General features: G+C 35.9%; 1 long non-coding RNA gene across 1 annotated transcript; it reads right to left on the bottom strand.

Annotated features, from left to right (window-relative positions):
* Positions 1-5,794: 5,794 nt before the first annotated feature.
* On the bottom strand, positions 5,795-10,285 carry LOC149847967 (uncharacterized). The gene is made up of 3 exons (XR_016432497.1): positions 9,905-10,285; positions 9,197-9,733; positions 5,795-5,984 (listed from the first exon to the last, which is right to left on the bottom strand). It is a non-coding gene; the product is annotated as an uncharacterized LOC149847967 (long non-coding RNA).
* Positions 10,286-14,288: the final 4,003 nt, after the last annotated feature.

A 14,288-nucleotide genomic window follows, 5' to 3' on the forward strand; every position in this document is an offset into this window, starting at 1 on the left:
TTGCACTGGTTCAACCTGCCATACCTAAGGTCACCATCATAGAGGCTAGGACCCTCACCCCAGGGCTTATGCTGGGCGTCAGCTTGCACAGGGGGTGACACCCGAAAAAATCGAATGCTGACTGCCTGTCTGACAGCTAAGGCCCCACACCCCACTATGCCAACCCCCTAGACTCCGATATGGATCTTGAAATAAAATTTGAATATGTTGCCAGATTAGCCTCAAATTCATCAAATTAGGCTTGTTCAGTTTTGCATTCAGATTCAGATCATAAGTTTCTGTTGTATTCGGGCCTGGATCCAATTCAAATCAATTGCATCTCTCGGCATGTAAAGCTTTTCCTCCAATATCTAGTTCACCATACTTACATGATGAGCCTTGCCCATTTAATAACTGAACTTAGAAGTTGGCTGAAATGTAGGCTTTACCAAGAAGAAACACAGTTAAGCAGGAGGCCTTATACTAAATGGGGCTGTCAATACCAACGGAGGGCTCCACTTGTCTGGCAGGAGCAGTTGGTGCACGTCACCTTGTGTTGGGACGTTGCAAGTTTGAATCCCAATGGTATTAGTTGTATAACTGGTAGGGGTCTGCCTAACCCCAGCTTTCTCTGTAAAAAAAAAATGGGGCGGTCAATGAGTCAGGAGCCTACCCAACCAGAGCCAGTGCTAACTGAACAACAATTGGGTTTGCACTTACCGAAATAGGACAATTAGTTATTTCGGTAAAACTATACAATACATTATTTTGTTAAAAGCTAGACACTTGAAACTATAGGTAGAAGAACATTGTATCTTGTCACTTAATTTCACATTCAAACTGGTTGAATATGTCACTTTCTCCCTTTTCATGATCATTTTTTGATACTAGTTGATGAACATCTTATCTTGTCAATAACACTTTCACACTTATTCTTTTTAAAGAAGATATTATTTATAGATCGATATTCTTTTCTCATACAAGAGTTGTAACAACCCCAAATCGTACCCCTAAAAGAGTATGAATTTTTTTTTAAATCAATTATAAAAATCTTCTCAGAAACCCGAGACCTTTACAGTTCCATTCCCAACTGGATGACCCAACCAACCACAAGGGATCTTACACCCTATCTTTCAATCCAAACACAAACTGAGTCAATTTTATTAATTAAGAAATGATTGAATCATGAGACAATTAAATAAGAACATCATAGTGCATAAAAGGAAAATAAAAAGAAAGATCCCCATTATCCATCGAAGTCTGTCAAAGAGTTGTGTGATCCTTTCGTAGCTCCTCTCATGAGCAAGTCACCTCACTGGACATCTGAGGCTGCAAAAAACATCAAAAGTAGGGTGTCAGAATCCAAGAAATTCTGCGTATGAATTCTTTTAACGAAACAAATAAGCATAAAGAGTAGATATAAGATTCATGCAATAATTAAAAGGAATGCTACTAGAACACTTTTCATAATTTCATAAGTAGTAAAGACATTTATCATGCAACATGATGCAATATCTTGCAATTAATCATACAAGACAAGTAAAGAAACAAATAACTATTCATGATCTAATGCATAACAAGAAAATCCATAATCTCAATGTACATGCATAAATAATTTATTATCTTTAATCAAGTTTTCTTTCATATGCATGTCTCTATTAAAATGCACACACACATTTAAGTTTTACTTTTTATTATTACCATTGTTCGCAGATACACCAAACGAGTAAGAATTTTCTAGGTCATGTAGGGTTCCCAGGGTAACTTAGCACACAAGTTATATTTTATTATTGCGTTTCAAACTTAGCCCTCGACCGAAACAACCTTCGAAACATTAGACCACCCCTCTAATGTCGGGACAGCAAAGATCACTCATCCACAAGTGACACTTTTCTTGGTATACCAAAACAACAGTTGTGTCTACACACCACCCCCAAGCAAAGTGACGAAAACTCCTTAAAATCGTAGTCAGAAGAAAGAACCTCAATATTGTGTTCAGGAGCAACAACAATGCACACAGAGTTTTTGTATCTTATCGATTTTCCCAAAATCGCAACTTCAAGAATCTCGTACAACCGACGAGACATCTTAAAAAGTACATTACGTTGTTCTTTTTAAAACACTTCAAGATGTGAACCCTGCCTATAACGAGGTTAGCGGACGCAAACTTCACCGTCATGGCGTCCTTCCCGTTGGATTTCGTCGAGCTCCGTTTTCTCCGACCGGATATGGGCAAGTTAGGAAAACACGCCATCGACAACTTGTTGAATCTATTTGTGAGGCAATCTTGAGATCGTAGAACATCGGCAGATACACTTTTTCAGAGAGAGAGAAATGGCTTCTGCTTATTCTAGTTCAGGATTGGTGGAATAATTATGAATCGATGGTGGGCGTTTTATAGGGAAGGTGCGACGGTTTCGTTGCGATCACTTTTTCACAACGGCGAAGCAAACCCTAAACCACCTTTCTTTACTGATTTTATCATTTTCGAGGTGAATGAGCCGATTTGGATCTTTGTACGAACCGGTTAATATATCGGATCGGTTACGTATAGGGTAAAAGGTTTATGACTTTATGCTTTAGCTAGAAAGTAGAATGCTGCCCCCATGAGAAAGTAGCTGAAATTTGTTTTCTCGTAGTGGAAAGCAAAGACAAAATATTTTTGTAGAAAATTTTTCTCATGTCCAAAAGTTACGAGCTTGATTTGTGCCTTTTTACAATCAGAAAATGAATCACGTGGTCATCCAGTTAAGAAAATGTGAGAAATAAGAAAAGATTACCGTCTTGACACCACTTATAGAGAGAGTGACATAGGATAGCTAGAGTTGTGGTATCTTAACACAAAGATCTCAAGTTCAAATCTCTTTAATTGCCGACTTTGGTTCCCTGGAATCGGTTTAACTAACAAAAACCGAGCTTTTTAAAACGGGGCTCTTGACGAGGACAAAGGTTGAGAAACGAACACGGTGTGGTGATGAGTTGGCAATTCGAAGCTACACTCCACATAGGCTGTTGTTAAATTACTAAAATACTCACATGAGATTCGGAGCACAACCGGCACCTTTGGGTTTGCTTTGGTTATTTTACGGTGGATGGTGATATACGCAGAAACATGGCAGGTGAGGAAAGGCAGCCGATGGACCAAGCCGAATTTTAGGCCCGGAAACGTTAGGTACCGAGCCTAAACCCAGGTATATATACGAAGGCTGTGCTCAGGCCATTCCAACGGATCGATGAGAGTGAGTTGTTTATTAATTTTTAAATAATATAAAAATTAATTTAGATAACTATTACTATTTACCTAATTAGTCCAATGAAAACTTGTTATTTGTTAATTATTACTATTTACCTAATTAATTGCACTAATTAAGAATTAGATGCATGCAAACTTGCTATTCTCTCATTAACACATAGTTTCAGTCAAGAATTTATGCATTTTAAGATCGGGCCAGGGCCCAACCCAGCCCGTTTCAAATTGGCACATTGGGCCAATGGGCCGAGCCATGGGCTTGACTTCAAACCCAAGCCCATTAAGAACCCGGTCAAAACCTGGCCAGACCAGGTCAACAGAACGATCCATTAGTGGGCTGGGCCAATGCCCACCCCCAGTGTCAGCTATCCACAACGCCCATGTTTTCATTCCTGGAATGTTGTATGCTGAAAACAAGCTCCACCAAGGAAAACTTGCCACATTCCAACGTGAGACGCCTCTGGGCACTGGACGGTGATATGGTGGCCAGCCGAAACCACAAATCTTGGGGGTGAAATGGATTGGCATCGGCCAGGTCACTTGTACAAGTTATTTTCTAATACTAGCCATCATTAATATCAAAGGCCTGCTCAATTCGCTCATCAAAATTTAGGCATGTTCAAACGTACATGCATTATTTTGTTAAAGGTTAAACCACTAAAAGTAGAATAGTTTATTCTCGTATCTTATCTCTTCATGTAATGTTATTTTCAAATACTAGATGCCATCTCGTAGTTTTAGTATTATTTTTGTTAAAGACGACATTACATATACCTGAATATTGTTTTTTTATGGGGATAGTTTTGTCTTTTAAACCACCATTGTGTATACCAACTTTTTTTCTTTTCGTACGATCACTTTCTGAGACTAGTCATGATCAAAGTACTTACTGAACATCATATCTTGTTTTTTTTTAATACTAACCATCACCAAAGTATTTATTGATAAACATTATATCTTGTCACCCATAGTTTCACACTTGTTCTTATTGAAGATGGCATTATGTATATACCTCGATATGTTTTCAACCACAGGAGTAGTTTTGTCTTTTTATTCCATCATTTTGTAATTTTTCTATTTTCCTCTTTTTGTAGGGTTATTTTTTAATATAAGTCACCAAAAAGTACTTGTTGGTAAATATTATATCTAATCACTCACGCATTTACTTGTTCTTTTTGGTGACAGCATTATATGTATATCCAAAAAGTACTCGTTGTTATTGTTGAAGATAGTCATTGTGTAGGCGCATTACTTATCTTTTTGTAGGGTTAATTTTATAGTGCTAGTCGTCATCAAAGTACTTGTTGGAGATCAAAGGTCCAATCAATTTGCTCACTAAAATTCAAGCATAGTCAAAGCCCACATGCCTTATATAAGGTTGAACTACTATACGTAAATGAGCATCATATATGGTCACTCGTACTTTCACACTTGTTCTTTGTCTTACAAGGGTAGTTTAAACCTGCTATTTATCTCTCTTTATGAGGTTAATTTCTAATATCATCCATCATCAAAGTATCTGTTGATGAACATCATTTCTTGTCCCTCACACTTTCACACTTGTACGTGTTGAAAGCAACATTATGTATACCGTGATATTATTTTCTATTTATCTCTTTTCGTAGGGTTATCTTCTAATACTAGCCATAGTCAAAGTATTTGTTGGCGATAAAAATCCCACTCAATTCCCTCATCAAAATCCATATTGTGAAAGGTTGAACTACTATAAGTAAATGAACAACATATTTTATTACTCACACTCACACTTCATCATATTTTGCACAAAATGATTGATAACTAACTACGGCCAAAGCCGTTGTTAAGGTCCCAGTGGCAACGCAAGAGGTGGAGGTACCTATTGCCACTAGCGACGACCTTGCCTGTCACAAAACAGCCTTTAGTGACAGCCGAGCTTGTCACAAGAAGTTGAGACCCTTAGCAAAGGCAATGGTCGTCACCATTGGTCTTCCTTTAAAAAAAATAAAGTTGAGTGCTAGCAATGGCCTTAACCGTCACTAATACCCATTTGCTTAAAAAATGTATATATATATATATATATATATATATATACAAGCTTATATATTAATATTTACAGTAATCATTACTACCAACCCGGACGTGAACTTGATAGCAGCACAGCACGGTAGCCATTGTGCTCTATAGTGATCAGTAATAATAGGTAAACAAGGAACCAGACATGGTTATCTCTGTCACATATCAGCTACAACTTCAGACCAGTTATGTTTTTGGAATCAAGATTCTCAGAACTCTCGTGGATGGACTTAGAACCATACGGCACACTTGGTGGCAGTCATGTTGATAGAGTCCAGAAACATATCAACTGAGGTAAGTGAAAAGAAAATGGAAGTGCATATTTAAGAGATTTGACAAAAGCATTCCCCTGCTATAGTACAAAAATAATAAACTCATACAGGCTGTAGAAGTTTCAATGGCTTTACAGCGCAGAGAAGCTTGATCTCTCAACAAATCATTAGTTTGTGAGAAAAAATTGAGCAAGAAATGTGCTGTTTAAAATTCTCATTTCAAGTTTGTTATTCCATAATTTTTCAACTATTAAAGGCCTTAGGAACAAATAATAAGACTATTAACAAAAAAAGGCATAAGTGGCTGGTAAAACTTCAATATTTGGTTGGCAATAATGAAGATAAAGTCTACTCACCTGTAATGTTAGAGATCAAGCTTTCTCAACCATGGTGATTGATCAAAACTATTCAGTCTTTCAAGTTTTCACCACCTAAACAGGGCATCAAACAGTTGAACTGATAAATACATATTCCATGGCTTTGGGATATAAAAAACAATATCAAATTCATTGGAGTGAATTATTCATGCTACCGAACTTCATAGTGCATATTTGTGTATCTTGAATAGTCGCAATGCCGTCATAGTGATTACTAGTACTATTAAGCAAATCAGCTTATCATGTTACCAGTATTACAAATTGTAATACCCGAGAAGATATGAAAAGATGTTTCTTCTTACAGTTAGACATGACAAGTTGAATGAAGTGGACAACAGAGTGCTTGATAAAGATTTCAGAATCACCAAGCATGTGTGTGTGTATAAGCAGAACTGACCTCAAAGGTTAAACAGACAAAATTAAAACAAAACAAAAAAGCTGTTTCCTATATTTTAGTTATCAGATGAATGAATACAATAAACAGATAAAATAGAACAGAATATAAAAAAAGTTAGGACATTATCTAGGCCAGATCATAGTCACCTTTATTATCTCGGATAGATTTTCAAAAGTTGAAAAATCTCGGGAGTTTAAAAAATTGAAAAAATGGCATATGGCTCTGTGGCATCATAAAATGGCAAGAAATTGATTAAATTATGATAAATGCAAAAGGATAGCAATCACCATGATTCAACACTTATCATTTTTAAATTGCTCGAAGCTATAAAACACTTGCATGAGAAACTGACATCTTTGGGGTATGAATGAGAACCATATTGATTAAGAGAAGCAACTATTTCTCAATATGAATTGAGTCTGGAAAACAGAAAACAGAGCAGCAATAGCTGTCGTAGACAAAAATAAATGATAAGCATAACAAGGAGGTAAGGATGAGAGGGAACACAAGGAAATATCACTATGTCAGCAATCCAAGAAGCGAATATCACTCAAATATTTTTAAAAAGTGGTCAGCTTCTAGTTGTGACGGTCATGGCAACCTTATTCTTAAACTATTGGGCATACAATACATATATGAACCACCAACAAAAGTACTTGTCTTGTTATGATTCACGAAGTCAATAAGTATACAAGAATAAGAATGGAGTAAAGTTAGGTCTGTAGTCCAAGGAGGTTTGGAAATAGAATTCTAACCCTAACTTCTTCCATTCATCAAACTCAAACCAAATAAAAGATAGAATCCCTAATAAATTCAAAGTCATATTGATTAGTCAAACCTAATTTCTTCAATTTACCAAACTACGAACAAACGAAACGGAAAGAAATCCATTCCTATCCAAAGATTGCTAAATTTAGAACTTTATTTACAAAGATTTTGGACTGTTGGTTTTTCAAACCTTATAAAAACCTACCCATGTGTCGGAATCAAATACTCCAAGAGTTGATCTGTATAAAATCAAATATGTAAATATGTTTGCACAGTCAGATTTTAAAAATAAACTATAAAAACCTGAAAACCCCATTTAGCATGTTTCATTTAGGACGTTTGCATCTCTCTCTCTCTCTCTCTCTCTCTCTCTCTCTCTATATATATATATATATATATATATATATATATAAAACATTTGGTAATGTCGACTGGTCATTAGAATGAGCTAGAAAACATATGTGCAGGTCACGTTGACCCAACTGGACCTCACGGATGGATTCAGTATGATCCAAATGCTAGAGATCCCCTGTTGGATTGTATTTTTTGGATGAAAAAAATGTGATTTTATGAGCCAAGAAAATATCGTACATTATAGGCTATTAGTTTTTTAAGGCTCATAAGATTATGCCTACACATCGTAATTGGACGATCTAAGAGCTGATTCTCACTAACCTACATATGTGGAATACATTTGTAAGGTTAATTCTTTGAAAAAAAAACTCATTTTTTTAAGTGTTGTTGGATGTACACTATTCAATGGCCCTAGCACGTCCTGCAATCTGTTGAGTTGGTCTAGGTAGATATACTCCACTCTCTCTTTCTCTCTCATGAATTCTACTACTCATTGATTTTCTAAATATTTCAATGATTTTTTATGAACTTGACAATATGCATGCTATATTTAGTATTTTCAGTGGAAAACATCCATTAGATTAGAATGTTTTGTTGTGTATCAAGGAATTTAAAAATCTATGTTCAAAAGTACACCAAACTACATAAAATTAGAATTGTGCACGAAAAAAATTAGATAAAAAACATGTTAATTACTAAACTAAACAACACTAATCAATACAAACATATATATGCAGTCATGCCCTTTTTTATTACAAAGTACAATGTACTTAATAGTGTGAAAGTAAAGGCTATATATGGAATACATTTTCCACAATTATTTGCATGTACAATCTAACTGGAATCTCATAATACGTTGTTTCCGCTCAATCTGACAATGCAGATGTGTTTAACATAGTCCATTAGTTAGCAATCAACATTTGAATCATGTATTCTCCAAGAAAAAAAGTCCTCAGGTTTTGGACATAACCTACAGATTAAGTCATATTTGCTTAAATGATTATCCAAGAACCAAATAATTTAGTTGATACAAGTGATTAAAATTAAACCTTACACAGTGAAAAACACTACTTAATCAGCTCATATAACCACATTGATTTTCAAGACAGAGACCACAACCATTGTGGGTCAGGGAAAATAGAAAATTTGAAGTCAATTAGAATACAACCTCCACAGCAACAACTAGCCAATAGAGACCAAGAAAATTGCTAACCCAAACTAAGAACCGATAGACTGTGGTCACTGCACTACAGCTCTGCTAGTAAAGAACAGGACAAAATTCTGAAGTAAAATCCAATGACTTTCCAAGCTGATACCTAGCTACATAACCAAATGGTTCTTTTGTCCTGATATACTATCCCTCATGAGCTGCTCATGGATTTTTGTTGGTTCCAGTTCTCATAGCTTCCCAGCCATTATTCATTAACTACACAGAGTATAAATAAGGATATCATTGTTAGAATGAAAACCAACAATAAGCTAATGAACAAACAGCGGATCCGATCATTTCTTTCATTATCTCTCCAAAATGCAGGTCCACCTTATTACCTTCATAACCTTTCAGATTCTTGGATATTATTTCATTCCTTCAGTGGACAATCACTTTCAAAGAAATTATTTGCTCATTAACTCCACTCCTTTCCCTATATGAAGAAAGTGATATTCTATTGACACACGCCATGCAAGGAAGCACACAATCCAATGGAAAATAAAAGTTTGATAAAGACCATTTTGCAGGCCATGTTACCTTTCTGGAGATTGAAGTTTCCCCATCTCCACCCATTTATTCTTCATGGCCTGGGAACATCCAATTTTGTAGACTGATGGATCCACCCCTTTCTACAAAGAAAAAGCAAGACAATTTTAACAATATGATACATGAAAATAAAAAAATGAGGCAACCGTTTCAGGCCGAACACAATATGTCTAGTGTAACAGTATTAAAATATTAGCGGTTAAGATTGTCACGAAAAGCATCGATATACCAAATCATGGTGTGAAGCATAACCTGCAATAATTATCCCAAAAGCTGATGTACATATACCAGTTCCAAGTACATCAAGGATTCCAAAAAAGGAAAAAAACATGGCACGCATTCACAACATACATCTGATGATGTTACAGAAACAATAGAGTTAAAGAAAACGACAACTATGACCTGCAATTCTTGTCGCGAGATTTATTCTGGTGGTATTGCATAAAATAACTGCACCTGTGGAGAACCCGGCACTGTGTATGATTTCCCTTCATCCGTAAGCACCCCTCACCCTTCCCTCTTTATAATCTATGTAATAAGAAAGGGGAAAATCCATATAAAATGATAAATAAAATACAATAACAAGATTCCCAAGACCAGTCAAAGAAAGATCCAAACAAAATGGCATGCATCGCTTGCAAGCACGGCAACCAACAATTAGGCGGAAAATTCACTCTAGAAGTCCACGAAGTCGCATACCCCTTCAGAGATTATATGCTCCCTCAGAATCCGGACACGAGGATGACAGATATCGGTAGATGGAGGAGCCAAACTACCGCGATGATGCCGTCCGTGCCGGTTTCCAGAATCAGCCCTAATACATCTGATATCCCCCCAGATCCTCTCAGAACGAGAGGAGTAGCTCAAGATGAAGTCAGGTACCCTCTCTTCAAGCTCAGCAACATCGTGATACAACTCTGTACACCAGTCCTACACCGGGAGCAACCGAGAGTTTGGAATTGCTCTAGAGGAACGAGAAGAGGGACGGATAGGCATCGTAGTTCTGGGGAATCTGAACCCATTGCCCTGTCCTCATCTTCATCTCAAACCTTAACCCTAACCCAACCGATCGCAAGAGCGTTCTTCTTCTACTACGCGTGGACTCTCTCTCTCTCTCTGAGCAAATCAAAACGAGATTGACATAAGAAAGAGTGTGGAGAAGAGAGGGATGTGCGGTAGAGGAAGAAGACAGAAGAAAATCAGAAACCCTGGCGAGTTTGGGAGAGAAAGAAGGGAAAAGAGAAGGACGTGGAGAGAGAAAAAGAGGGAAATTTTAAATCTATAGGATTATTATTCTCTTAATACGAGTGAACTATGGGAGTTCGCACAATATATCTTACATTTATCGGGTATCACAAACAGTATATTTGTACCTTTTTTGTCTTTACCGTAAGAAATTTGCATAATTATATCTGAGAATTTTTCGTAATTGAAAGCTATTGAAACTTTATAAATATTTAACTAAATTTGCATATATGCAGTACGAAGTTTTTATAATCAAACATGTGAACTTCGTGTAACTGAAACCCGTTAAAACTTTAAAAACTAACTTAACCAAGTCTTGATCACCAAATCTTTTAACTTCTTTAATGGAAACGTAGAAACTTCATAAATATTTTATTAAAATTTATAACCCATTCTATGAATTTCTCGTAACTGAAACAAAAAAACTTTAAAAAAGTTGCAGGGTATTTCAAAAAATAAGTTATTTTTGTTATATTGTACGATCATTGTTCTAAGGCAGTAAAAAAACTCTATATGTGATTATATCATGCTCATATGTGTTCTAAGGCAGTCAAAAAAACTCTATATGTGATTCTACCATGCTCATATGCGCTCTAAGGCAAGCAAAAAGTTCCATATGTGATTATAGCATGCTCATATGTGTTCTAAGGCAGTCAAAAAAACTTTATATGTGATTCTATCATGCTCATATGTGCTCTAAGGCAGGCAAAAAACTTTATATGTGATTCTATCATGCTCATATGTGTTCTAAATCACTCAAAAAATTGAATATGTGATTATATCAGGCTCATATATGTTCTAAGGCAGTCAGAAAAACTGTATATGTGATTCTACCATGCTTCATATGTGCTCTAAGGCAAACAAAAAGTTGTATATGTGATTCTATCATACTCATATATGTTCTAAGGCAAACAAAAAGTTGTATATGTGATTCTATCATACTCATATGTGTTCTAAGGCAGTCAAAAAAGTGAATATGTGATTATAGTGTGCTCATATGTGTTCTAAGGCAGTCAAAAAAACTTTATATGTGATTCTATCATGTTCATATGTGCTCTAAGGCAGGCAAAAAACTTTATATGTGATTTTATCATGCTCATATGTGTTCTAAAGCAGTCGAAAAATTGAATATGTGATTATATCATGTTGATATATGTTCTAAGGCAGTCAGAAAAGTTCTATATGTGATTCTACCATGCTCATATGTGCTCTAAGGCAGGAAAAAGTTGTATATGTGATTTTGTCATGCTCATATGTGTTCTAAGGCAGTAAAAAACTGAATATGTGATTATATCATCCTCATATGTGCTCTAAGGCAGTCAAAAAAACTGTATATGTGATTCTATCATGCTCATATGTGCTCTAAGGCAGGCAAAAACTTTATATGTGATTCTTTCATGCTCATATGTGTTCTAAGGTAGGCAAAAACTATATATGTGATTATATCATGCTCATATGTGTTCTAAAGCAGTAAAAAAAACTCTATGTATGATTCTACCATGCTCATATGCACTCTAAGGCAGGCAAAAATATATATATGTGATTCTATCATGCTCATATGTGTTCTAAGGTAGTCAAAAAACTGAATATGTGATTATAGCATGCTCATATGCGTTCTAAGGCAATCAAAAAAATGTATATGTGATTCTATCATGCTCATATATGCTCTAAGACAGACAAAAACTTTATATGTGATTCTATCATGCTCATATGTGCTCTAAGAAAGGCAAAAAACTGTATATGTGATTATATCATGCTCATATGTCTTCTAAAGCAGTAAAAAAAACTTTGTATGTGATTCTACCATGCTCATATGTGCTCTAAGGCAGGAAAAAGCTATATATGTGATTTTGTCATGCTCATATATGTTCTAAGGCAGTCAAAAAACTGAATATGTGATTATATCATGCTCATATGTGTTCTAAGGCAGCCAAAAAATTGTATATGTGATTCTATCATGCTCATATATGCTCTAAGACAGACAAAAACTTTATATGTGATTCTATCATGCTCATATGTGTTCTAAGGAAAGCAAAAAACTGTATATGTGATTATATCATGCTCATATGTGTTCTAAAGCAGTAAAAAAAACTCTATATGTGATTCTACCATGCTCATATGTGCTCTAAGGCAGTAAAAAGTTGTATATGTGATTCTACCATGCTCGTGTTGTATATGTGTTTAAAGGCAGTAAAAATATTATACTAAAATAAATTATATTCAATGCACCTAAGTTAAGGCAATCAAAGTTATATGAAATCTAACGACATGCAATATATCGCATGAAACTTTCATACCTGAGAGGCACCTGCAATCGAAGTTTCCCTGTTCTGCAAAAAACTGTTGAACTCAGCTCGGAGAACGTCGGCAATGGTTTCATGAAAGTAGTCACGCATTGTGTCCTTAACGATCTGACGTACATCATCACCGAAAAAAAAAGGATGCTTGAAGCTTATATCGACGAAAGAAGTCTGTGAGTCGTGACTAGAGGAAGTAACGACAGGTGAGGTGTTCATATTACTCCCAAACCCGAACACATGACCCTTTTTGGGTTCACCTGCTGCAGTCACCCATGCTGCAAGATCAAATGATGGATGCTGAGTAGAGTCATCGCCATATCACTCTATCATCTGTTGCGCATATGCCTTCTACAAAATAATGTTTACTGTATGTATTAATAATTAAGAATTACAATGTTTATGATAACTTGTATATTACAATGATTATTAATAGAATAAATACATACCGCTGTCGTTCTTGCCTTTTCTAATATGAAGTCTCCCATGGTCTTCCGTTTATGTGTTTCAACAAACACATCCTTATATGGTACAATGTCTCTTTTTTCTGCTTCCTGCGAAGTTAAATGAAAAAAGATTTAGTCAACATGTTTGCAACAATACTTATAAAATTGATAATATATATTGATGAGTTACCATTTTCTTCAGGTGGCTCCCAAAAGTCTTAGATCCACCTGTGTGTAGATGAGCTTCGGGCACTTTCGCTCGATTTTGTGGAGCCTTCGCAGAGCGATTTTGAAATACATCCCCCGCCCACTTGTCGCACATTCTCTCCCAATAATCTCTCCTGATAGTAATAGGGTCATGGCCCTTCCACTGTAGTGGATCATCTATTCCGTCAGATGTTTTTTTTTTTTGCAGTATTTATATTGTGCAGCATGTCTGCAAATCGATTGACAGTCACCCTCTGCCACACCTTCCTTGCATCATGTTCCTCCACCGTAGTGGTGAAGCGATTCGAAGCCTATATGTATTTTCAGAAAGTTAGTAGACATGACTATAAAAGAAATTTAAATATGAAACACATTAACTATGACAAACAACTGTATACCGTGAATGAGGACCACAATCTGTCTATCACCTCTTTTGGATACTCTTTCCATTGAGCGACCAGTCCTGGTAGATATTGAAGAAGTGAATTCTTAATCTTGCGTACTACTTCTTGTGACTCAAACCTTGTGCTGCATATGAATTGGTACACAGTAAATATCAATATAAAATATTTATAAGATATTCAATAAGTGAAAATGAAATACTTACGGTCGATTATCGATATACACTATTCGAATGAGTCTTCTTGTGCCAGACTGAGAAGACTCTGGATTCTGTGTTGGCTCCTGACTTGTATGATCAACTGGTGTAGGTGGGTCATGTACAGGCGAAACATCATCTGTAAAAAAATACGCTAAAAATTCTCAGAATGCGCATTTCAACTAATCAAGCATCCAATTAGTTAAATGATATACCTATCACCGGAGCCCGTGAAGATGAAGGTCGGGCCTAGCTACTACTGGATGAACGACCACTGTAAGCTCCATGAA

The sequence above is a fragment of the Nuphar pumila genome, chromosome 1 (genome assembly GCF_984573655.1).
Source record: "Nuphar pumila chromosome 1, dmNupPumi1.hap1.1, whole genome shotgun sequence".
Classification (NCBI taxonomy): domain Eukaryota; kingdom Viridiplantae; phylum Streptophyta; class Magnoliopsida; order Nymphaeales; family Nymphaeaceae; genus Nuphar; species Nuphar pumila.